Here is a 26,274-nt window from a genome sequence, read left to right as displayed (position 1 = left end):
CCCACTTTCCAGAACAAACTGCTCTGGGGCATGTACAAAATGCTGTGCTCAAATAAGTCTCTATTGACCAAGCCATCACACATATTTCCAGTGAGCCAAGATCCTTGGAGCCAGCTGCTTTGATTACATTTAAAATGAGGCATCCATCATGTTCATTTAAATTTAGGCCAGCAATCTGGAGTGCTGCTCTTATACCCTCCAGCTGCCTGTTTCCCAGAGCAAAAGGTGCTTTTTAATAGCCAAGTCTTTTATTTGTGAGACATTCCGAGTGCTTTCGCCACCCCAACTCAGCCTCCCAGGGCCCACCTAGCTCTAGGATGTAAGTTTAGATAGTGACGGGCATGACCGCCGCCTGGCGTCTGCTCTACCGCCCACCAGTGGAGTGGCGAGGTAAGTCGGTCTCACTCGTCGCCCAGTGGCTGGGCCGGGATTGCTGCGCATGCGCTCCTGTACACGCAGGCCCGACGCCACCATGGATACAGACGAAGGCTGAGGGGATCCGGGAGCAAAAGCACCAGCGCTATAACTAAGTGGTTCAAAAAAATAACGGTGCCAAGTAAAATAATTGAGCAGCACCAAGGGTGTCATTGAGCTGCCGAAGGGCATCGTTTAGCTGCACTTCACACACAAAGGAGGACGGGGGCATTATAAGGTTCTAGGCACTAACACCTTGGCACTAATGATACTTGCCCAGAAAGAAAGTGATGGCGTGGTTGGACCTCTGAAGGTTGTGTGGAACACCTTATTATATATAGGACTACTTGGCAATCGACCTGCGCATAGACGTCAAGAAGTGTTGTGTTTTATCACGTCCCTTTTCTGTGAGGATAGCTCAGCTGCACCAGGTGTAAAACTGAAGTGTGAACTAACAATTCAAGTCTGAAACTGGGCTTCAAACAAGTCTATTTTGGTACATAAACCCAGGAGTTGGGGTGGACTGAGTAATTGGAAGGTGTACCTTAAAAGGAATTTTAAAAGGTGCCATTCCAGCTTGCTTGAGGGCAGTGGCGTCGCCAGGAATCAAATTTAGGAGGGGCACAGAGGGGGCCAAAGACAAAAGTAGGGGAGAACATGGTCACTGCTCGTCTTTGGTAGGGGGGGCACAGGGTTTCACAGGGGGGGCTCCCAGCCCCCCCAGCACCCTCCCTAGCGACGCCACTGCTTGAGGGGCGTAATTAGTCCACCCCTCACTCCCCTAGGACTCTGCTTCCTGGCAGTCAAAACGTCAGTCAATGGTGTTTCAAGTGTCCCCTGCACTTGTTTGGTTTGTGTTTCTCTGTTGGCGTTGCTAGTCATGTTTCTGCTGTTGCCGCTGTAGTTGTAATGCTAAGATCTCTTTAGGTGGTCCTGCCCACCTCCCAACTTGCCGGACGAGTGGCATCCAGGCTTGCCTCAGGTCTTGCCACACTTGGGTTGTGTGCCTCCAGAAGGCAGCAGGCCCAGGAAGCTGCAGCGTTGTTCCCCAAAATGCTGGCATGCAACTCAGCCAGTGCTTTCTCTGCAGGAGCCCTCTAATCCACTTTTCAAATATAACTGCTTCCACTTTTCCTCGATCTCCCGTGGACTCGTCCTCCTGGACTCCCTGCAATGCTCCGGTCTGGTTCACCACAACCCACAGTGCCGGATTATCCACTAGGCCAAGTAGGCACCGGCCTATGCGCCCTGTGACGTCCCGAGTTATGTATAGCGCGCATGCGCGAGCCTCGTTGTGGCCCGCGCATGCGCGGCGGCAATAAAGTGCGCCTGTGCGGCAGTTCCCGCCGGGACGCGGACGAACCAACATCGCGTCCCGCGTACTCCTTTTGTGCCTGCATGGATGCCTGTGTGTGTGGGTCCCCGGGGCATACATAACAACTGGCGACGAGGCGGGATCACTGCCGCAACGTGCGCCCAGCACATGGGTGCAGAGGAACAACAAATCCGCGTTGCCACGCAGTGACACGGAGCGGACCCAGCGGCAAAACTCCACGTGGAGTGGCAGTAGCGGCCTGAGAAGGTGCTCGTGCGCTGCCACTTCAAGAAAACACAACGAATTTTTGGAACTCCGACCGCCCCCAATAATCTGGGGACGATCACAACGACGCAGACAGCACAACACGGTTGCGCAGAGACCAAGGACCTGGAAAACGGCAGTCTGAGGTACGTGGAACCCCACCCCAGTCAGGTTTGCGGCCTCCAAATTACTGAGAGGTGCCTGTGCGACCTGTGAGGATGGCGGAAAGTGATGGGGAACCAGAAACTGCGACACGAGTGATAAGGACTCAACAGGGGTCGCTACTGCCCATGCAGGAATTTGATACCTCCGGCCCCCCGTCCAAGCTAGGACCCCGGTGGCTACTATGGGTGAAGAAACTGGAAATGTATTTTACAGCCACAGGGACCACCGATGATGACTCGAAAAGAGCGACGCTCCTATATTCGGCGGGGCTGGAGGTGATGCGCATATATGAATCACTCAACCTGCGTATAGTCACATACGCAACGGTAAAGACTGCATTGGAAAATCACTTTATTCCCCAGTCAAATGTAGACTATGAAAGATTCCTGTTTTCCAAGGAGAAACAGCGGGAGGAGGAATCCCTTGACCAATTCTGTGCAAGGCTGACACTAATGGCTAACGCATGTCGCTGGGACAACGAAGAGTCGATGATACGACACCAGGTCATCCAGGGCTGCAGCTCAGGCAAGCTGAGACGGCAAATATTGAGGGAGCCAGGATGGTCACTGCAACAAATCCAAGACAGTGGCCGAACCTATGAGCTGGCAGAGTCCAGAGGGGCGACCATGGACGCAGCAGTTCATCCCAGCACACGGGATGTAGCATATGCCATGAACAAATGGCCCAAGTCAAGAGACAAATGGACCCCAAAGTCATCCGGAAACAACACCCCTACCACTTCTGGATCTTCCTGCAGGTACTGTGGATATGACCTGCCGCATACGGAGGAGTGCCCAGCCAAGGGTAGGTCCTGCGGAAGGTGCAACGAACCAGGTCACTATGCACGCATGTGCCGTGCCCCCGCTCCTGTGCCGGCGCAAAGCGGACCCGCGAGAGTACGAGGTAGCGGCTTCAGGAGACAGCAGAGTATCGCGGCGCTGGAGCTAGAAATCCAAAAGCTACAGCTCGCCGAGGAAGAGGAAGAAGACGAAGAAGAGGAAGACGAGGTCTTCTTCATCTCGAACATTGCATCGGCGAGCAAACGGAAAAGACAGCCCAAGTGCGAAGTGAACATACTGGGGGTGCCAACTCAAATTCTCATCGATACAGGGGCATCAGTGTGCGTCCTCGCGGAGGAACACTACTTGAGACTCCCAGGCCCTCCAACACTGGACAAGTCCATGGCAAAAATGTTCACATTCGGGGGGGACACCCCGTTGCCTCCCAAAGGGGTATTTGTGTCACCAGTGTCAAAGGGGGAAGTCTCGATCAAGGCCAGATTCTTCGTCACAGATGTCAGCCCACACTCCATACTCAGTTGCGCCGCATCTGAGGCACTAAACCTCGTCCACTTCGCATATGAGGTGTATCAGATAGACATTGAGACACTGTTGAACAAATTCTCAGGCATCTTCGAGGGAATTGGGAAATTGAAAGCGCCCCCGGTGCGTCTCCACATCGACGAATCAATCAGGCCCACAGCCCTGAAACACCGGCGGATACCTTTCCACCTCAGGGAAAAGGTGGAGGAAGAACTCCGGTCTCTCGTCAGCATGGACATCATCGAGAGAATAGAGGGGCCGACGCCATGGGTCTCCCCGATTGTGGTGACGCCCAAACCGAAACAACCCGGGGCGGTCAGAATATGTGTGGACATGCGACTGCCCAATGCAGCGATTAAGAGGGAAAGACATATAACACTGACCCTCGATGACATCATTGGAGAACTACAAGGCGCCAAGGTCTTCTCCAAACTGGACCTGAGAGCAGGGTACCATCAGCTCGAGCTCCACCCTGACTCGAGATATATAACAACATTCACGACGCACGATGGCCTTTACCAATTCAAACGCCTAAGCTTCGGGGTCTCGTCAGCCGCCGAAGTATTTCAAAATACCATCCGAGGGGCCCTAGCAGGTCTCAAAGGCGTGTTGAACATGAGCGACGACATCCTGGTGTTCGCGGCCTCGGAATCGGAACACGTGAAGAGGCTGGAAAGCACTCTCCAAAGGCTGAAAAGTTTAGGCCTCACATTACATCGGCAAAAATGTGAGTTCTTCAAGGACCGCGTAGGTTTCTTTGGCTTCATCTTCCATGCAGCGGGTGTATCCCCCGACCCAGCCAAAATCAAGGACATCAGGAACGCTGCCGCCCCACAATCCCCCACCGAGGTGAGAAGTTTCTTGGGGATGGTAACATACTGTGGGCGGTTCATCAAAGGGCTAGCGTCAACGGCAGAGCCGCTCAGGGCGCTGACGAGGAACGACACAGCGTGGAAATGGGGCACCGAGGAGCAAGAGGCATTCCAGACCCTGAAGACCGCCCTGTCCGATGGCGACACCATGGCGTATTTCAACCCTAGGGTGGAATCCGAGGTGGTGGTAGATGCGAGCCCGGTAGGGGTTGGGGCGGTACTACTGCAACCGGACGAGCGTGGCAATATGCGTCCTATTGCATATGCGAGCAAGGCCCTCTCCACCACTGAAATGAAATACTCACAAATCGAAAGGGAAGCGCTAGCCATCCGGTGGGGCTGCCGCCATTTCCGCCTATACATTTTGGGCAAACCTGTTGTGGTCGTGACGGACCACAAGCCGTTGTTACCGATACTAGCCGGTGTGTCATCGAAACCACCACCCAGGATCGAACGGTGGATGCTGGCGCTGATGGAGTATGGGGTGAGACTGATATACAGGCCAGGCACTAACAATCCGGCAGACTATCTATCACGTCACCCCAACAAAGAGGATCCGGATACGGACATTGGCGCGAGCGACTGTCACGGACTGCTGTGTCAAGTGGTGGAAGGATCTCTTCCGACGGCGATATCGAGGGCAGTCGTATCGACGGAATCGACCAACGACGAGGTCTTCGACATCGTCCGAAGGGCAATAAGGAGCGGTGACTGGAAAGAGGTGCTGCGGGACAATTCGCGCCAACAAGAAGCGGCCCAGAGAGACCTCCAAGCGCTCTGGAAGGTGCGAGAGGACCTCTCCATCTCAGACGACGGGCTCATTCTGAGAGGCCACCAAATCGTCGTGCCAAGGACGCTGAGGACTCGGATGTTAGAGCTAGCGCACGTCGGCCACCAGGGAGTGGTCAAAACAAAGGCACGATTAAGAGCCAAAGTATGGTTCCCGGATTTGGAGGCAATGGTAGAGAACTTTGTGAAAAGATGTCTAGCGTGTCAGGCCGCGACCCCCGGCAACAGAGCTCTGCCGATCCAGTCCATGGAACGCAGCCAAAAACCATGGGGGACGGTACATGTAGACTTCGGGTCAACAGGACGGGGCATGTACTTTCTGGTAGCGGTGGACCAATGGTCACGTTACCCCGAGGTTGAGATAGTTGAATCAACGGCGACCGAATTCTCAACTAAGGCACTAGACAAGATGTTTGCTACACACGGGTTCCCAGACCTCATATGCTCTGACAACGGCCCGCCATTCACGGGCAACCAATTCGCCTCCTATCTCAAAGAAAGAGGAATTCAACATCGCAGGGTGTCCCCACTCTGGCCACGGGCCAACGGGGAAGCCGAAAGGATGATGAGGACCCTCAATAAAGTCCTACGAATATCCGCCAGCAGCGGGGCTGACCTGGAGAAAAAGCTTGTGGAATTTCTTAGGGAATACCGCACGACACCTCACCAGTCCACGGGAGTGGCTCCCGCGGAAGCACTATTTGGACGATGCCCAAGAGGACTGCTACCGGAGGAGGAAGGTCGAACACCCGGAGTTATTGACAATGAGAAGGTTCGGGAAGAGCGAATCAGGCGCAACGAAAAAGAAAGTGAACGACGAGGGCTACAGGAAAAAGAAGTGCGGGTAGGGGACACGGTGTTGGTCAGGAATCGACACCCGGAAGGCAAACTGTCCCTCCAATTTGAGCCACGCCCGTGGAAGGTAACACACGTGAAGGGCACGATGGTAACGGCGGCCTGTGATCGGGGGACTGTTACACGCAACCGGTCATTCTTCAAGAGAGTTGAAAACCCCGTCGAGAATGGAGCACCGGAGGAAGACACAAACACGGAAGAACCACACACCGATCAAGGCGAGAGCGGGCACCAAGCCCCAGCGGGAGCCGGGCTCGGCTGTCCCACGCAGCCTGAGACCCCACCGCGCTATCCAGTCCGCCGAGAGCGGAGGCTGCCAGGATATCTCAAGGACTATGTCCTGGACTCGGGAGACTAAGCCGAAGGGACCTGATGGGACGTAAGTGTAATTGCCAAAGGCTGTGTTCAAAGCCATCAATTGCATTGGGGACCAGGCACCCCGCAAGGTTATGTTCTATTTTAGTTAAAGTTGAAAAGGGATGTGACGTCCCGAGTTATGTATAGCGCGCATGCGCGAGCCTCGTTGTGGCCCGCGCATGCGCGGCGGCAATAAAGTGCGCCCGTGCGGCAGTTCCCGCCGGGACGCGGACGAACCAACATCGCGTCCCGCGTACTCCTTGTGTGCCTGCATGGATGCCTGTGTGTGTGGGTCCCCGGGGCATACATAACACGCCCCACTCCTTTTAGGCGCCCCGCGACAACAGGTCAAATTAAAGCGGTGCAGAAAAATAAAAATGTATTAGGAGATAGTTTGCTAGAGGGGAGCTACTGATATTTTGACTGCGTAGACGTCTCCACAGAGTTTAATCTGACACTGCCAACCCACCAGGCCCTCCTCTTTTTCTCTGGATGGTTCTGGCTTTTCCAGAGCAATGCTCCCACTCCTGGTCTCGCCACTTCCTCGATTTCCTCTGTTTCTATTGGTGTTCTGCCACCCTTGTCTTTTCTACGCCCCGCCCCTTCAGGGTACTTCCTGCTTTGTTACTCCCTCTATTCCACTTGAATGTCTTCTCAGATGCTTTCCTCTTTTGCCCACGCTGGGCTGTCTGTGCGTTTCTACTTCCTTCCAGCAAGCTCACAATCTATGCCTTTCTCGTTTGCACTGCTTCTTGCCCCGCCTCCTCTGTTCTTTGCTGTCTCCTCCTCTAACATTAAACCAGCTATGTTCCACGGTCCACTTCACTCTGGGATTGGCTCGCCAAATCTAAATCCAAGTTCCCACCTGCATCTTTGTGGGGGGCACATGAAGAAGGTTGTCTGCCATCTTGCCCTTAGGAACTCCCTCGGAGCTGCTGCAGCACAGCAAATTGCGCGCCACTGCGCGTGAACCTCCACGGAGAGTCTTCCAAAATCCCCCATCTGCCAATCAGAGTGATGCTAGTTGAGGTTTGTCTCACACGATGCAAGTGGCAGAAGTAGGGCTTTTCATGAGAAGGTCATCATTATGGAACCATACCATGACATGTAGAGGAGCACATCCCCGAAGTGAGGTTGCGATGCTGTGGTTTTGGTGGAAGTAATGTTGAAGGTACTTGGCTTTATGGGACAGGAATGGTAATGAGATGGTCCATTGCACGGGAACATGCTGTAAAATGTATGCTCTGGCAAAGTGTTTAAAGCTGCTGGTGCCTCATTTATGGTGGCCATGTTCTTCTCTGGAGCAGTGTGTCCGGCCACACTTCCCCTGTGGCATTATCATATGTCTGGTCTGCATGTAGGGTTGCGAACAGGCAGACTGTCTTCTGATAGGTTGTGGAGCGGTTGTCTGGCTTCTGCAAAGGAAAGCACTTCCTTGGAACTGTGGCCGACCCGGATTCAGTGCGATTCATACGTTCCCATTCACAGAGGTGCTTAAATACATTGGGTTTTAAAGCCAATATATTTGGAAATATGCTGGGAAATGCACCGTACGTGGGTAGTGCAAGCCCCGTTTGGAGCTCAAGCTCCATCACGGCGCTCCACTAGTGAGATATGGGCTGGAGGAGTTGGTAAGAAGATTCCCTGGGGCCAAATCTCCCTTTTCCGGAAGGAACTATACGTCATTCCTTTTCATAAAACATTTCATCAAATGTTTCACTACTAAAATCCCGTTTGCCACCTCACCAAATCATTGACTCCTGGGACCATTGTTACTCTGCCTCAGTTCCCTTATCTGACGAACATGTGGAATTTCTTAGACATGCTAACAATATTTTATTTTTAAAAAAAGGCATCCAGGCCATAAATCCTCCAACTGTCAAAATCTGAACCCTCCCACCTTGCCCCACCATTCTACTCCCTTTCCTTGAAGAACTTTGAAGCACTTTGTGTATAGGCGCTATATAAACAAACTATCATATCATAAGGAAATCCCTACTGAAGTACCTTGTGGTGGTCCGAGCCCCCTCCTCATGTTTCCATTGTGGTCATCTGCTTTGTGCAGCGATATTAAGCAAGCGAGGAGACTCACGTCAAGTCCACCCCAGTGCCAAAATCAAATCCACGCGTGAACTGCGAAACCTAAAGTCTACTCTTGCCGAAGCGCACACATTACAATCCATGCCCCGTGCTGGTTGGCTGAGGGGCAGTATAGTCCTGAAGCCTTAGCATATTGGCCGATGCCCACAAAGTCACCCCAGGCTTTTCACTGCACTAGCTGAGACTTCTTTCTTCACCCAAACAAACTTAAGATGATCCGTTTCGTTCTGTAGGGAAAAGTAGGTTTCTTTTATTCCAGCAGACTCAAAGCTGACTGGTTGGTGCTTCTAGGACGGCAGGTCATGGGACCCCTTTTTCTGGTTTCTCTGCACTTGCATATGTATTACATGCCCACTGTCTCTTGGCACCATTGCTGAGACCACTCCCACTTCTGTGGCTTCCGCCGCCGCAGTGCCGCCATTGCCTTGCAGCCATTGCTATACCAGTGACGACCTGAAGTTGACCTTGGATCCGTGGAGCAGTAACTGCAGTCCCTGTGACCCATTTCCCTGCAGTTGGGTGGCCTGTCCCATGAAGCCGCCGGACAGTCTCTGCTGGGCTCTCTGAAGCCGCCGGACAGTCTCTGCTGGGCTCTCTGAAGCCGCCGGACAGTCTCTGCTGGGCTCTCTGAAGCAGCCGGTCTCCGGTGCTTCTCAAAGCTGCTGCTTTCTGGAACAAGGGCTCAGGCTCTTAAAGTCGCCCACCCGGGTGCAGCCTATTTAACGACTTATGGGGTGCGAGTTGGGTGAATCGCCCACTTCCTTCCAAGCCCTGAATATAAAAGAGAGGCTTTCTACCATTGGATCCCAGGAGTCCCTGCAGAAGGCCTACAGAGAGAAAATGTTCATAGGGGGCCCTTGCCAGCTCTTTTTCGAGATTTTCAAAGCAAAAATGTTCCAACACCCTACAAATCGTTGGGCTCAGTGACTACCTGTTAATCACGTTAGCCCCAACAGCCAGAGAAGTGATGTAAAGTGCTTTTGGATAGAGAATCAAGTGGCAGTTTTTCAGACTTGCGCAACCAGATAGAAAATCATTGTGCATCCAAGCTTCCAGCTAGTATTAGAAAACGGATCACATGGGCAATAATTGTATCAAAATTATTAAATGCTGCCAATATTTAAACAATCGCGTATGTCGAATGGTCTGCAGCAGTCCAGGAGTCGTCTTCTAATGGAATCTGATCCATTTACCAGATTCGAGCAGGGTGTTCTCCTGGCATAAGTACAGTTGGTGTTGGACTTTCTACGGCGTTTGGAGGTATCCAGTCATATGTTCTTTGTGGAAAACCCCATTCCGTGACCTTAAACTGTATGCACAGGTAGGGGGGATCTGTGGTACGGTCCGTGCCTGGCTGCGTTAATTTCTCTTGGATCGGGCTATCCCACTTCCACTCCGTTGACATGTGGAGTGCGACAAGGCTCCACCTATACTTTTCAACTGCTATATTCAGCCGCTGACATCTTTGATCCACTCTTTGGGCCTCTGTTTTATATTCAACCCCAAGGCCCCACGTCATGCTCTGCTTTGACAAGGGTGTAAGTCAAACCATTTCATGGCTTAAACTTAACAGTGGCAAGACTGATGTACTTATGGTAGGGTGTCCCGAATAGGACAATGGGATTCTACTTCTTGGCCAGCTAGTCTGGGTCCCTTACGCAACGCTGCTAAATGTCACGTGATTCACAAGTCCTTTCTGTGTTAGGATTCATGTAAGTAAGCCCCCCTCCTGGTTATACATTGGGGATTTCTAAGATGTGTAACATGTTAGGTGTTTGAAAATATAAAGTGTATGTAAAGTGAAACGATGACTTTTGAGGAGGTGGCAATCTAAAATGATGGCTCCCTAATATTCTGGCAGCCAAATGCAACTTGTTTCTCCTAAAAACAGGGGTCAGTCGGTGTGTTCTGTGTCAGAATCCCACTGTAGCTCCAAATAATTTGGGCTACACCCCGAGCCAGTCGACGGGTCACAAAGGCATGCAACGTCACTTTTTCTTTTAGGCGGTAGCAGGATTCCAGCATGGCTTCAACAGGGCAGTGGACATTCAGCTGCGGATCCCTGCTGTAGAGCCTTCCAGAAGAGTCGCCGAGCAAGCTTGCCTCCTAGATCTCCCATGAAGCCGCCAGCTGCCTGGCTCGCTAGTCGCCTAAAAATGGACCCACCTAGAAATTGAGGAGCAGATGGCAGAGAACTGTACCCCTCATGCCAGCCAAAGCGGAACAGATAAATGCAGGCTGTTTGCCTGACTAAGCCCGTCGGAGGGACCAGAGATGGAAGAAACCCCATGTTGCCATTGGTTTATGGATAAAGAGGAGTAGATTCACATTCGGACAACCGCCCCGCAAGAAAGAGCAGAGGGGATATTGAATTCCCACAGACACTCCACTGGTGGAAGGCAGAGAACTGTGAAGCTCTGTCGTGGGCCTTGCCCGCCGATCGCTTCGGAGAGTGCATGAAACCGTGTATGTCTGTTAATTGACAATCAAGACATGTTTTCTTCCAAAGTGGCTATTGTGTTCCCCAGCGCACTACACTTTGTAGTTTCCCATCATGCAGACTCATAGTGAAGGGTTGAATTGTCACAATTGCATTATTGAAAACGCACTAAAACTTACTAAAGGGAGTTTTAACTCTTAGGGCAGGATTCCACTTCTGGAGATGTTTTGCCCGACTTGTAAGGCCCCCCTCCTCTTTTAGCTGGATTTGTTGTTTTTGTACTAATTTTTCCCCCAGCCTGGCTTACTCCAAAGGCCAAAAGTGTGTGGCTCTGTGTTTTTTTTCTCTGCTTTAAGTCCTTACGATTCCTTAGACAGGGGTACCCCAAAGGTACCAATTGGTCTCCCAGAGAGAGTTCCCCATTTCTGTCAATGATGTGGCTAAACTGGTGAGGGTGGTAGTGGCTTCTTCACCTGTGTAAAATGGTTCTGGTAGGTGGAATCCATTTTATGTGGTTGGGTCCTTTTTGACCCCCTCACCAATTGTTAAAATGGACGTTATCTTTGTTTTTCCTTGACGACCTGAGGGGTCACATAGCTAGCTCTTGTACCTCATCTTATATGGAAGAGGAGGTGGATGTCTTTGGACACTGGATGTGTTTGCTCCAGGAATGAGGGCTGTAGTCGGTATGATACCAATACTGACTGGCATATGCAGATGCCTGCCTGGGTAGTGTGGGTTTATTCCTTTGTGTGAGAGTCCTTCCAGTGTGCATGACTGGGCTTGGAGGGATGGCCTGCTATTGGCTGACGACCTATCTGTTTTAACTATGCCTGGTGTGTGAAAGGGTGCTGTGTTCAGTCACTGCGTCCCAAGCAGAAGAGAAGCAGACCCCCTTGCAGGTACTTTTCGTTCCACACATTTTGCTTGCTCTCTCTAAGAGTGGGTCTGGCATTTGAACTTCCTTGCTCTCCAGTAGACTTTACCTAACCTGCCTCACTGTGGTTCTTTGGAAGGTATTGAAATTTATAACTTTGCCTCAGTCTGAAAATAAGTGGTGTTTCTCACTAAGACTTGTCTAATAAATAATTAGGGTTGTATATATATATAATAGTGACTGTGTTGAATTTACTTACCTCTTTTTGTGCTGGTGTAATTTACAAGTGTGTCTTTAAATACATAATTATATACTTTTACACCAAAGCTCTGGTCAGTGTTTGCTTGTGCTACTGTATCTCTGTACCTGTTGTGTATACTCTATATACTGCCTAACTCATCTTGAGAGAAGTCTGACTGCTCAGCCACACCTACCAGGTAAATCTGGGTGGTACAGACTGCTACCAATTGGGTTCACTGCCAACCACCTGTAGTCCTAAATCTTTTGCAGTGGTCCCTACGGGAACTGCACAGGTTTCTGCCTAACGCACGTCCATCCGATCATCAATGTATTTGTCGCAGAGCGTTTCCTCCGCCTCCCGCCCCCAAACCTTGTGGCCAGATTAGAACATTCACAAATCCGATTGCTACTTTGTCTTTTGTTTTCTTCTCGGACAGAAAAAAGCAAACACTGTAGAATACCTGTGTTTTTTCGTTTACTCTTGGCTTCTTTTGCTTCTTTTTCGTCATGGTTGGCTTTTCCACCCAAACTTTTAAGCGTGGGCATATTTTGACATCCAAAAATGTGGAGTTGCGTTGACATTTTTGTTTGCAATTCTATTCTTTTATCTCCCTGAAATGTAACTGAACTGCGTGCTTGTGTGTTTTTTCCATGTGGTGTGTGTGTGTTTCCATGTGGTGTTTACTCCTTCCACCCCTCTGCTCCCACGCCAGATGCAACATAATAATGGGTGTGGCCACTCCTGTGGCACATGACTGCACAATCACACCTGTACGAGGACGACAGGTGTGCCTACAATGGACACGAAGACGCTAGAGTCGCGCTCTGTGGCTTCTCTGCACCTGCGTGTGCACACCTTTGTTCCTTGCGGTCACTGTCGTTGGACGGACGCGCCGCTTCCACCGCCTGGTGCATTGTGGCATTGAAGCTGACTGCCCGGGCAGCGAGCGCAGAGTCACTGCTCCGCCACCACGCTGTTCTGAGATGTAAATACAGCCTAGGGCGACACGGGCGCCACACACCCCCTAATTATGACCGGCTGTTCAGTCTACTTATCAATCTAATTTGGGTCTGGCTCTTTGAAGAAATCGCCTCCAAGAACATGCAGGTGGCAAACCGGTTTCACCAGTTTTCAAGTCTACATTTTTGATAGCCTGTCTGGGCTTGAATGGATTTTGACTAGGCAATATTTATGATGCCCCTGTCCCGGTTCCCTTTCTGTGAAAGAAGACCACCCGTTTGTTAATTGATTTTCCTATGGTTTAGTAGCGGCAGCAGAACTCCACATCCCAGGCTGCCTTGCGCTCACTACTCCACCTACCGGCCTCCTTTGGCTGAGTGTGTACAAGCAGGATTGAGTTTCCATCAGACCCCAAGTGAATTGACATCAGTTTTCAGGAGCAAAACCTGGATGGCTGATTCTAATATATATTTATAATTGCAATTTATAATGCGAATACCCAGAGGTTTTTAATCGCGGACCCAAGGATCGAACCTGTGTTCCTCCGCGTTGTCTTGCTTCCATGGCGAGCGCGTTGCCCCTGGGCTTCCCTCCCGCTTGATTTGTGATGCGTATAGCTGGTAGTATTCCTCCTTAATAATTATTGGGCCTTTAGAATCTTAAAAGCAGTAAAATGTTCTCTCTATAGACGGGTCTACAGCTGCAGCATACCCACGTGTTATGTGTTGATATAAGTGGCATGCCCAACACTGAAAATAAACACACCAGACGGCTAGATGCACAGGTGGCAACAACAAAGGTTTCTCAAGCTAACATGCGCCTGCAGCAGGAACTGCTACTCTCATTCCCCCCTCCCGGGCCTCCAAGGTTTACCACCCTATGTTCAGATTACCACATGCCCAGGAGGGTGGCTGTGCTGCTTCCACTGGTGCCTAATGGTAAGAGGGCATCTGTTAAAAGACGAAGGACAACCCGGTGCAGATAACAAACGTGCCAACATCTAATGTTTCAATCTGTTGTAGGCTACAAGTTGTTGCATTCGCCAAACAAATTGATACCCTGCACACACTTGAGGCTGACTCTTGCACGTTCCAAGCAAGGTGTGCTACACACAACAAAGACATTGTTGCAAGTTTACAGGAAAAGGCTAATATTGTACAGAAAGAGGAAAAGGCTGTTGCACAGTACCAGGTAAAGGCTCTAACACACTGCGAAACAAGCAAACGCGGTGCACACTTCTACCAGAGCTTGCCCTGCACTAGAAAGGATGCAATTGAACACAACAAGCAACCACGAGAAGAACAGGTACTTTTCGTTCCACACGCTTCTTTTCTTATATGTAAAATATACAATTTTAGAGGGATCGCGTGAGCCTACTAAAGGGTCCTTATGTTCTCACTGTTTGAGAATGGATGGCTGAGGGCGTAGCCGTCACACCTGTGGGCACGTGCCGCAGCATACCCCCTGACATAGGGCCTACATTCTAGAAATTTGAACCCAGCGGCCCTTCATGACCTCACTATCTGTAGGGCTGGCTGCAACCAAATCAAATGTAGCCAGATTAAAAATCAAGCAAACTGCTTTTTGGAGGCGCAAGAGTATTGCGATTATCACAAATGTGCTGCATTAAAGTAGTCTCCAATCTTGAACTGAGATAGCCCACTAGTAGAGCCCACTAGTAGAGCCCACTAGTAGAGTCAGATAACATTTATCCACACACGGCAGAATCCTTTGAAGCAGCCGTAGTGTGTAACATTATGATTCAATTAATTCATTGATTTGTTGCTTCATGTCAAGATCCGCTTGCCACTGAAATCCCAAGCTTTTTATCATGGTAGCAAAGCTAGTTGGCGTGCCGTAGAGTGTGAGGGGGAGATGTGAGTGACTGCGAAGCCTATTTTTAAAGCCCAGGTCCCTGTTTTATTGGGATTGATTTTTTTTAAATGTATTTATTTGTATTGTGTATTTGATCAAAATTTGATCTTACACACAAATATACACTTTAAATACATTTGTCAAAATAAAACACACATATATAAAGTCTACATACATTTATCCATAAAAAAATAAAACATTTCCATAACTTTCCACTCAACTAAAATTATGTTCCATATAATCTAATTCCGAATTTATGGACCATTTATACAAATAGATCCAATTCATCTAATATTTGTACAATAGCATTGTGATGAATCAACTTCCAGGGTGCCAGTGGTCCAGGGATGAATATTGGTTTCTGAACCATCAATCAGCCCTACACCTCTAGTACACCAAAAGGGATCCAAACAGATTGGATACACAAGCAATTATAAACCTCCTTGTCCAATTTTTGGTAACATGGACGGAACGGCAGGTTTATCTTTGCGCGGTTGTGGATCGTTGTTGAGTTGCAACACAGCCAAAATACTATTACCCAATGATAAAAGGGACTGTCCAGTCAAGGTTGTATTAAAAATATCTACTTTATTATTATTAGAACAGACAGTTCTAGCACACTACAAAATACAACCCACACTCTAAAGGAACACAGAGGACAGACAGTTTCACAAAGGAAAGGGAAGCACTTTGGATACTGACAGGAGGGTAGTCGGTAAAGCAATCAGTCTTAACTGTTCAAGGTATTTGGTTTCAGCACCAAGGGGCAAAGGGTCATAACTGTCTCTAGGAGCCTTCGGAGAAGGACCAGGGGGTTGAACCACAATTTATCTGGTGCTTAAGAAGTTCTTGATGCCCGACAGCGTCGAGGCGGTTCCAGGGTGCTTTGCAGCTCCTGAGACAGAGTTTGAGGCGGGAGACAGCTGCGGGTATCAAGCGGCAGGCAGTTCGGCAAGCATGGTTGGACAGAAGCTGCAGGCTGGCCTTCACGGTGGCTCAGGGCCAAGAATCGTTGTCTCTGTGCTTTTTGGTGGATCTGGAGCGCTGGTCAAGGCATCTCAGACGGCTCTGACGATTACGGCGTGACAAGTCAGCGGTGCAGCCAGTTATGGATCGAGGACTCAACTGTCTCGAAATATGTCCTTAAAAGATGGATAATGGTTGATCCTTGTGCGGCATACCTGCTAGCTTCTTCGCAGGGTTCGTGTCGTCCTTTCAAGGTTGACGCCCAAAGCGTAGGAGAGTGTTTGCAGGGAACAGCCTTGTCCTTAGTTCAGATACTCTCCGGCACTTCCCACCTAGGAAGCTTGCTGGCAGAAACCTAGCAGGGCACGCTGTGTGCTGGCTGGGTACCGGTTCTGGAGCTTCTGGACAGGTCTTCTGAGTCCGGTATCTCCCACTGTTCCCTAGGAGATGTTTAGTGGAGAGATCTTGTGTCCTCTTGGAACTCTTGGCCTTCCTTCACTGATGGAAGATGTTAAGGTACACTGTACCTTCAGCCCGGGTCCAAATGAGTCCTCCTTTCTCCTTTCGAAGTCGTCGGATGATCACCTAAGTGAGGGGCCAAATGGGCCCCAGTGATTCCTGCAGGCTAAGCCTATCTCAATAAACCAATCCTGGGTCCCCACCAACAATCTTCTGTTATGCATGAGGTCAGGACCAGAGTGTTCTCTAGCAGGAAAGGTACGGAGTGACAACATATACCTAAGTCCCACCCAGCTTCCTGTCTGTTGTAGATCAAAGTGTCTCTCTGGTTAACTGAGCCCTCTGTGGCTCTTGATCAAAGTGCAGTTCTCCCTTGAAGTTTGTGGTGGGAGCAAACTGCCTGTCTCTTCCAAATCACATCCTTCGTCCCTCTGAAAGGCGTCTGCTCTGCAGGAACCCCTGCGGTAACTAATGGACCCACACATGCCATTCACTGCCTTTCATACAGAGGGGTGGGAACTAGCTTCAAGTTGACATGTTGCATACCAAAGGGCTGTTAGCCCTGTCTTCTTGTTGTCTGTTCGGAAACCAAGCCTCTTCTCCAGACTTGCCTTATTTATTCCCCATTAGTATACACTGCCACCGGCCAAACTAGGAAGGCAGATCCATGCAGCCTTTGATATTTTAATTAGGCTGCCCATGGCTGGAGGAAGGTGTGCCTTCCCCCTTCTTGAGATGATTTGATGTACCTGTGGCTGTCCCATTCCAGCTGAACATGACAAGGGAAGTACACGTGACTATGCGTTTCGTGCTATGAGCAGAGAAAATGTGTGCAGAATGGCCTCACACATTTTTGGAGATTGATCTTGCATCATTCATTTTCATTATCAAAAATGTCTTTAAAAAGCCCAGGCGAGCATGCACTTCCCATGTGGATGGTCAAATTCCTCACAAGCATGCGTTAAAAATAATTCTGAACCCGCACACATGCGATTCCATAAATCATCATCATCAACATTAACAAGTTCACTGGCGGTGCTAAAGAAACGGCCCAAAAATCGTGTTCCTACAGACCTGAAAGCATTCAACCAGTATGAGCGTTAGAGTCCTTTTGGTAACACGCATGCAGTGGATGGGATGGAGAATAACTCTGACACCAAATAATTGGCTCTCAAACGATAAGGCCCTTTGTTATATGGCCTTCTACAATTGGTTGGCAGGCTTGTGCCAGTCTGGAACATTCGGTTCATTTAGCAGCACGTAAGCTCATATCCAGGTGCTAGGAGGTGGACATGACTTTGCCTCCCCACCCAATTGGCTCAACGTCTATCATCACCCATGCCTTCTGCCATGAAGATTGTCTTTGAACTTGGTCTTGCAGCATAGTCTCATCTCTGGGAATATAAGGGAGTGTGAGCATGCGCTATCATAGTTCTGGAAGGCAATGCCCAACTCTATTTCCATCCTTGGCTCATGTGACAGGAGATCACGATCTGGCCCATTTTGCGATAATTAAATGTCTTAACTGAATAAAACTTGGCATGCATGGTGTTCTTTCTTTGCACCTCAACAAGGAATGATTCAGCTTCTCCAGTTTTACTGCCTTGAGAATAGATAACCAGCCTTGGCTTCCCTGAACTTTGATACCATGCCAGACAGCTTCACCAATCAAATGCGCGATCTCAGCTAATTCCTTGCTGTGACACAGCAGTGATATTTGGGTGTGAGAATGTGTGCATAGTGGTGAATGAGACTAAGAGAGAGAGTAGAAAGTGTGGGAGAGGGAAAGATGATGGAGTGAAAGGAGGGTAATTGTGGGAGAAGAGTGTACAGTAGTTGGGAGGAGAGTCGTGTATTTGGTGTGAAGAGTAGTGAGAGGAGAGAGTAGTGGGAGTGGAGAGTAGTTAACACCATTGTGGTTCTTTAGGGACCCCTGGATAGGATTCACCTAGAGGGCCCCAGAGGGAGTACGCTAAATTAAGCATTTGCAGTTAGGCCATCACAGCTAGCCAGCTGGTTATTAAATAGTAGGGATTATAAATCTCTAGTGACCATCTTGGAATTTTGGGACACCTGCGATATGGCGGGAAAAGCCCATGGGAGATGAGAGAGCGATCGCTCTTAGTGAGCCCCTTCTTAATTATTTCACTAAAAACCCTTGAACTGTCTTCGAGAATTGGTGTGTTCTTGAGGCCATCTGCGGCATTACACAAACCAAAAAATACATGCATAGAAAAGCAGATAAAATGACAAGCAAACCAATATGGAGTAACTGAGACTGAACGTGGGAGCAATATGTAGCCTAAAACCGTGTGAGCCTTTATAATAATTAAATCATCCGCACCCTGGTGAGTGTGCTGGTCCAGCCACCCCTCCTTTAAGCTGGGTGTGTGCTCTGTGCAGTTAAATGAGCTTTAAACGGTTGATTGGGTCGGGCACTTTTGTGGCAAACGCATGTTTACGCCCACTAAATGTACTCACATGTATTTGTTGATGAGATTGCAAATAGTTACTAGAAATGTCTTTTTTCAACATTTATTTTATACAAATATTTATTTTATACAAATGTATTCCAACCTGCCACCACTATGTCCTCGCAACAAGTTGGGACAACCCCTTCTTTTGGTGGGCTGCGCAAACATGGCAATTTAAGAATTTTAGACTAAGCCAATCCCTATTTAAGAGCATTTAACTAAAGCAAGTGCACCGGCGTTAGCTGACCTCGAGCCGTAAGATTGATTTCTTCCGGGGAAATCGCATATTTCGGCGCAAGAGCCTCCAGGCCATTTTGCATAAACACGGCCGTTCGTCTTTAAACTACCATAATGCTATACTAACCTCTCTGGATAGGTCTCCAGAAAACCATTTCAGACCCGCTGCACGAAGACTCTGCCCTCTTACACGCATGGATGACAATGGCCCCTTTCCCTTCGCTAAGGATTCCTTGTCCAAACTTGGTTTTTCCCGAGGGGCAAAATGACGCCCTGCCGAGTTGCTCTCTTAGCGCCATGTACACTGGGCCTATGAGAGACGGTCACATAATTTTGCATCCTTACACCAACCCGAAAGTCCACAGTACACAGGACTATTTTGGCCATTTGGCCGTTTCAACTTTAAGCCAAAACTTTAAAAAAATAACACAGATTTGTGGAAGGAATCTTTTAGTTGTGTAGCTGCACCCATGAGACTTTTACCTGTGTTCTCATGACAAGATTTCACACCTGGTTGGTACGGTTTTCATGAGACCGGGCTAGTGTCTGTGTGTCAATGTGATGTGAATGAAACAGTAAATGTTAGCAATTTGTGTTTTTGGAATTGGACTGTTGCTAGTGTTTCTGATGTAATGTTCTCGTGCTTAAGGAAAGAAAGTGTGTACTTCTGCTCTGTGGAGCGCATAGATTCAGCGGGATCCCGTAACGCATAGGCAGTTATTCCGGAATTTAGAATGGCTGCACTGGGGTTTCTGGTAAACGCAGTTAGTTCCTTAATGGAAATTTCTACCCTAGATTCCTTCTACCTTATTACTCCTATATGTACAAGCAAGAAGTACACAAACAATTCAATGAATTTCTAGCTGAGAGTTGCACTGAGCAGTCAACCTAGAGGGTACATTTAACAGTAACTTCATTTACCAGAAAACCAATTGGAACAAAACGGCTTGCATGGAACATGAGATCTTCCGTGGACCCAATTTCACCACCCCCAATATTCCCCCCAATATTCCCATAGTTGTTGCTAACGCAAATTCACCAGTGCCAAAATGTAACTGGAAAGCTACGTTGCACATGTGGGAGTTAGAAGGAAGAAAATGACATGGTTCCGACCCCACTAACGCTTGTGGTGGGTCAGAAGGACAGAGACCTGTATCTTCCATTGTAAGGATTTCATTGAAAAAATGAAATGGTGCCAACTCCTGACTATACCTAAACTATGGGTTTTCCCTACCTAACGCAATCTAACTAGGGTGCTCGTCAATCGTCGGTGTGTCCAAAAAGATAATTTTTCCTCTGTCCAAAGCTAATCTATCGTGTTCCTACCTCTATGAAAACCAACTAAGGCACAGGAAAATGACTCCCTTCTCCTGTGGTCAGCTTCTCAGCACAGTCACTTTAGTAACTTGTTTGCAGGTTTGGCAACTACTTTGATCGGACCATACAATTCAGTAATGGCGCTCTTCATGATCTCAGTCAGGTCTTTGACACCTTGGTTTCCCCTTGTGAGATGATTCTTCTCTCTCTCTCTGTTTGACACTTATTACTTGTTCTTTACACAATGTCCACTCTTTTTAATGGCTGGGCCAGCTAAAGGGTTCTCGCTTTCCTTTTCCACTTGGCAGTTACTGGGACTAGTATGCGGGCATGAATATTCCAATAATGATTCTCACTTTTCTTCACCTCTGGTTTTACTGGGACGAGTATGAAGGTACCAGTAATGATTCTGTAGGTTCTTTACTGTTCTTTACTTCTTGTTACGGATATCAGGGTTAAAATAATAATTCTTGGTGTTCTCTGTTATTTCGACATTACTCAGAGCGAGTGTTCCCATATGACTTCCCACTCTTCTTAGGAACATTAACTTTAGGTCCTTAGTGGGATGAGCAGGATTCTTACACGGGTTATATTCGGTATCCCTCCTGAGTCTCCCGCCTTCCCAGTTACCTTTTTCTCTTGGGGTTAGCATCGTCGGGCCTGTGTTCAGGATGGGAAGCTTTGCTTGCTTCATCAGGTTTGGTTCTGGCTCCTCCATTTCTCTCTCTCTTGCCATACCCGCTTTGTGCTTGCAATGGGTCTGTGGTCTCTGTGTTGTTGTTGGACTTAGCAGTTCACGGACTCTCGGTCACGCCACCACATAGGACTTGATAACTCGTCTGAGGTTTCCTACCCTCAGCTTCTATTGCTTCGGGCTTCTCTTGTGTAGCCTTTTCATGCCAGCTAGCTTCCACGCTACAAAGCTGCGTGTCCCGGTCTCCTTCAGCTCTCTTCGCAAAACTGATTCGAAACGCCCACTCTCCTCTCTTGCAGGACTCCTACTTGATTTATGACACATTGCTGGGTTTTCCCCAGCGGTGCGTCAACGCCCTTTTTCTCTGTTGCGTAAGTACTCTGTATTACTCGTATGATCTTCTTCCTCTCAGTATTGCATACACATTCCTTATCTGGCTGCTATACTGTTTCTACACCAGAATAACAAACATTAGCTTGTCCTTCATATCATCTTTGGGTGGAAGCTGCTAGTGGTGGTTTGTGGGTGAATAACTTAGGGAGTTCCTCTTTGAAACGGGAGTCCTTGTCCCCATGGGGAACCTCTCCCGGTGAGGTCCTGCTTGCCTCTACTCCTAGGTAGGGTATTGAGTCGCGGGCTCACCTCCATAGCATCACAGGGAAAGCCCCTCTTTGCCTCCCCCGCCCCCACTGGGGAGAAATTACTGAATTGCACGATTCATCACACTCTGCTTGGCAGAAGCCGTAGTGCAGCCATGCAGAATACTGGAAGACCACCTCATGGATTACCCAACCGCACTCAATTTACACATTCACACAAGAACAAGCTTTCTGTCCTGGAGAAAAGGAACATTACCTCAGAAGGACAAGTAAGAATATGATTAAAATGTTAATTGAGTCATGACATTCACCTGACTATGGGATCCTTGGAGTAATCTGGTGCATTGTGGTGCGGTGTGCTGCAGGCATCGTTGCACATCTGGACACAGTTGAAGAAAAAAGGAAGCAATGTTGTGTAGAATACCTAGAAAGGCATATCTTGCACCAGGGACACAACTAGCCCCCGACTTTCGGAGGGAGGCTAAGCCTTCAAATCATGGGGAAGGGGCTACCTTCACAGACTTTGTGAGGTTGGGCCAAACATACCTGCATCAGGCTACCTTCTTGTTAATTCCAAAGAATGTTTGTGGAAACTAGTGCATTATAAAGCACATTGGGCCTGGGCCCTTGTCTAAAATATTCTAGCATTTAAAGACAATATGCACATTTTCATTGGTACCCATCAGTGCAATGTGGTGTGCATTTGGCTTTGTCCATCGCTAGTCAGTGTTGCGTGTCCAGGCGCTTTGTCTCATAATCCTATCCAAGACTGAATAGAGCTACGGTTGGAGTGTGTTTCAGTTGTCAGTGGAGGTCGTGGGGGAATTGACTACAAATGGTAAGCATTGCATTTGTGCCCTGACCTAGAGTGACCTGACCTAGCATGCCATAGCCTAACATTACATAACATGGCATGAGAGTAATCAGGAAATGATTTCACGTCTCTTATTGAGTACAGTTCTGCCCTGCCCAAGCAACTCTGGTGACTGGTTGCAGCTGGAAAGGAAATTCATCTAGTTTCTGCTGAAGTCAGTCCATTATACTATAATCTCTGGTGCCCAAACTGGCTATGGGGAATATATATCCTCCTGTCAAATCGAGTGATACGAGACAGCGGCTGGGCCAGTGCGACAATAGTTCAACTCCAGTTGACTGCCTAGAGGGCCACCAACAGAAGAGTACCTGAGGACACCATGTTTCCCTATCATTTTCAAATCCAAGCACGTTTTAAGGCAGTGTTGTGATAAAATGGCCCTTTGCATGGGGGCTTAACTAATCCTTTCACAAGCCATGCCAAGCCTTGACCAATTGGACTGCAAGGAGCTGAGTAACCAGACAGTGTTCCATCCAGACCACATCTGTATTTGTGTATACCTGTAACCTTTATAAGCTGAAAACTGTCTTGTACCTTGCGCCCTGATACCTTCGGGTCTGGTGCGCATTATAAATAAAGAAAGAAGCAAACCACTATGATGCATGGAATTGAGAAAAAAGGACATTTCCCTTGTGACCAGTCCCACTGTGCAGAACTGAGATTATAGGTAACATTCCTTCCAACTCATTATTACGGTATCCCTACAAAAGCTCCCCACCAAAAATATCGCCATACACATGGCTGTTTGTCTCGCCATAGGCAATATTTTTGGGGAGTATATTTTGTGGGAGCGGGGTTTGCGGGGGTGTCCCCCGCACATTTTTAAATAATGCAGGGGTTGCGGGGGTGTCCCCCGCAGAGTCCATGGGTCAGTATCGCCCCAAAAATATGGCAATATTTTTGTATCGCGATATTTATGCCGGGATATTAACACATGGAACCATTATTACTGTGTGGGACATTTCCTTCTGACAAACCAAGCTGGGCTCAGATTCTTTATGGAGGTTGAAAAGGCAGAGAGTTGTAGATGCAGACTGCTCTGGGTGATCACGTTTAAGGTAGCGAAGACCCTGATCTAGCAATGTAGGTGATCTACAATGGTCTAGAGAAAACAAAGGCAAAGATAAAAGAGAATGGTGACAAGGCCGAACAAATATATTGTTCGCTGTGCAGGAACAGGCATGGCTATCTGCTGCTGCAGCCACATCTGGCTGATGTAGGCAATGTGTTGCCATAGTTGCCATATTATCATTGATGGTAGGCAGTATGTTGGCAGCAGTGAACTACTATTTCCAGGTCGTGGTCCCTTTCGTAGCTATGCCCCATTGGCTTCAAGAGCTGAGGCGGCTGCTTCTCCTGCAGGAGATCCTGCACCAACCTGTAGATAATGTTGAGCAATGGAAGGGCCGCGAGCTGGAGATCCCAATGGGTGCTGCCTGCCTATAAGCCACAGCCAAGCAACAAAAAGCATGGCCATGGGAAGCCAGCAACTGTCTCCGGCCCACGGTCACTAGCACTCTAGCAGGTGGTAGATCTCTCTTCCTCCAAAACAGTGGCTTGAGTGGCTGACCAAAGCATAGAGTGAAGCGAAGTGGGTGCTTGCTAGCCTACTGCATTGAAAGCGTTGCTCTCAGAGAGTGATAAAGGTAGGGTTAGGGGCACTTTAGAATAAAGATCGGGCTCGTCCAGGCAACATGTTATGTTGTAAATAAAACGTCTGTCCAGTCCACTTCAATGTGTTTGTCAAATATGCCAAATCAATCTTATTGAAAAGAGCAGAGCTTCTCCCAGACTCTCTCGCACCTCTAAATCAGCATAGGTTTCATGCACTCCCTGAATTCCCAGCGCATCACAGAGGTAGGCAAATCCAAAAAGTCAGGCAACGTATCGCAGGTGCAAGCCTTCAGACCTGTTAGGGTCGGCCCAGGATTTGTGAGGCCATCTGCGGCAAAGGACGAGCAGGAGCCACCTAATTGCCATACATGTTGACAACACTGGGAGTGATATTGTCAGATTCGGCCTCGGCTTGTGCGGAGTTCCCTTGTAATCTTCTGGGAGTCAAGGAAATATTGCCTACCACAACCATAAAAAGGAAGACCCTTGTCTAGATACAAGTACCTAGGATTAAGGTGACTTTCCCAGAATAGCGTAGGCGGTTTATGTAATGCGCCTCCGATAATTCCTGGATCGGTATACAGGTCAGGAGCTGCAAAGGGGAGGCACAGAAATGGGTTGGAAATAGTATAAGGGTCACAATGTAGTCATAAAGTAACCCCCCACCCATAACACTGACACCTGGAGCCTCTGTTCCCTTGCTCAAACCACCATTCAGGAAGGAGTCCTTCATCCCTTGTTTCTCCACAGAAATGAGTTTTAACGAGGTAGGGAGTATAGCCCGACTATGGATAAGACTCACTACAGTGACTTGGATCATGGCCAGGAACTCTCATGGATACCTGAATAAGTGTCTGTAGCACATGGTGCTCGCACGGCCTTACCGGTTACCCGGGGTCCTTCGTGGCACCTCTATCTGTGTTGACAGTGGTCACATGCTTTTTGACATCGGCCCCTCCAGACACAGACTTGGAGGAGCGTCGCCATCTTGGTTCCTCTACACATGTGCATATATCTGATTTCAGCTTTCCGTGCAGGCGCAGCTCGAGTAGCGCTTCGGGTTGCCACAGCAACCACATCCTGCATCCCCGGCCTCTTTGATATAACAGGGCCTATTTAAGCACTGCAGTGAGCCCGGAAAACTGTGTCTCAACACGGTTAACTCCCTGACTATGCATTCACTACACTGCTATTCTTGTTTCTGAAATCATCTGCTTGAATTCCCTGCCCAGTCCTCCTGTCTCCAGTTTCTTCCCCAGTCCTCCTAGCTCCAGTTCCTTCCCCAGTCCTCCTAGCTCCAGTTCATTGCCGAGTCTGCCTGGCTCCTTTCTGTTCCAGACCTTCTGATGCTTATTTTCTAGCATTCCTGACTACTGGGGTTGTCTCCGTTTTCTCTACCTGTCTGCAGTCCTGTTTCTCTTCTGGCCTCAGTGTTTACGTCTCCAGCAGGGTCATTTCTACAAACTGACCTGCGCCCCTCCTGCCTGCCAATATCTACAGTGCTCGCCACTCATTGCTTCCGACCTTGGACTCCTGGAGTGGCCTTCCCTGCCAGTGCTTGCATTGTCCTTTCGCCATGTAAGTCAGGGAAGTGCCGTCCCGTGGAGTGGGGAGTTGGCCCAGATTCCTCCCTGTGTTTATTCAGGGAAGCGTTGGGTTGATTTCCCTTCCTACACGATCAGCACTATATCACCAACAGCCTAGCCTCTCCAACACGGTACCTTCAATGGAAAACAGGTACTCGGTGCCAGTGTGATGCCTTGTGTGACTCTAACAAACCCACCATAAACAGGAGTCTTTTGGAAACAAGAGTGCACAAGAAACAAATACAATGCTAAATACCTAATGAAATGGCCTGGGATCAGCAGGCCTCCTGAAAGCCAGTTTGCTAGACGTGGAAGCTTCTGGGTCTTCTGTTCTTAATTTTGGGAGTGCGTAGGAATACTTAGCATTGCATAGGGCATGGAAAGATGACTGTCGCCTCTGGCTTTTCCTGGAGGCCATCTTGGAATGGGCTGAACTCTCCCGGTAACCATCTGGAATGGGCCGGAAAGCCTTTTATATGTAGAAGTGGATCAGGACTCGACTCACAGTTCCCATATACCAGCGTGTCCAGTGGGGGATACAGATACCCCCTGGAAGGAGCGGGCCATACTTCAACGTGAGAGGATTCCTAATAATTATTCTGTGACAA

At 48.8% G+C, this 26,274-nt stretch overlaps 1 protein-coding gene across 2 annotated transcripts in view; it reads left to right on the top strand.

Annotated features, from left to right (window-relative positions):
* ANKRD35 (ankyrin repeat domain 35) overlaps positions 1-26,274 on the top strand; it is a 502,129-nt gene that overhangs the window by 346,504 nt on the left and 129,351 nt on the right. The window lies entirely within an intron of this gene.

Source organism: Ambystoma mexicanum, chromosome 1p (genome assembly GCF_040938575.1).
Source record: "Ambystoma mexicanum isolate Mex_15411 chromosome 1p, UKY_AmexF1_1, whole genome shotgun sequence".
NCBI lineage: Eukaryota > Metazoa > Chordata > Amphibia > Caudata > Ambystomatidae > Ambystoma > Ambystoma mexicanum.
The sequence above is the reverse complement of the archived record's forward strand: the minus strand, read 5'-3'. Positions and strand labels throughout refer to the sequence as shown.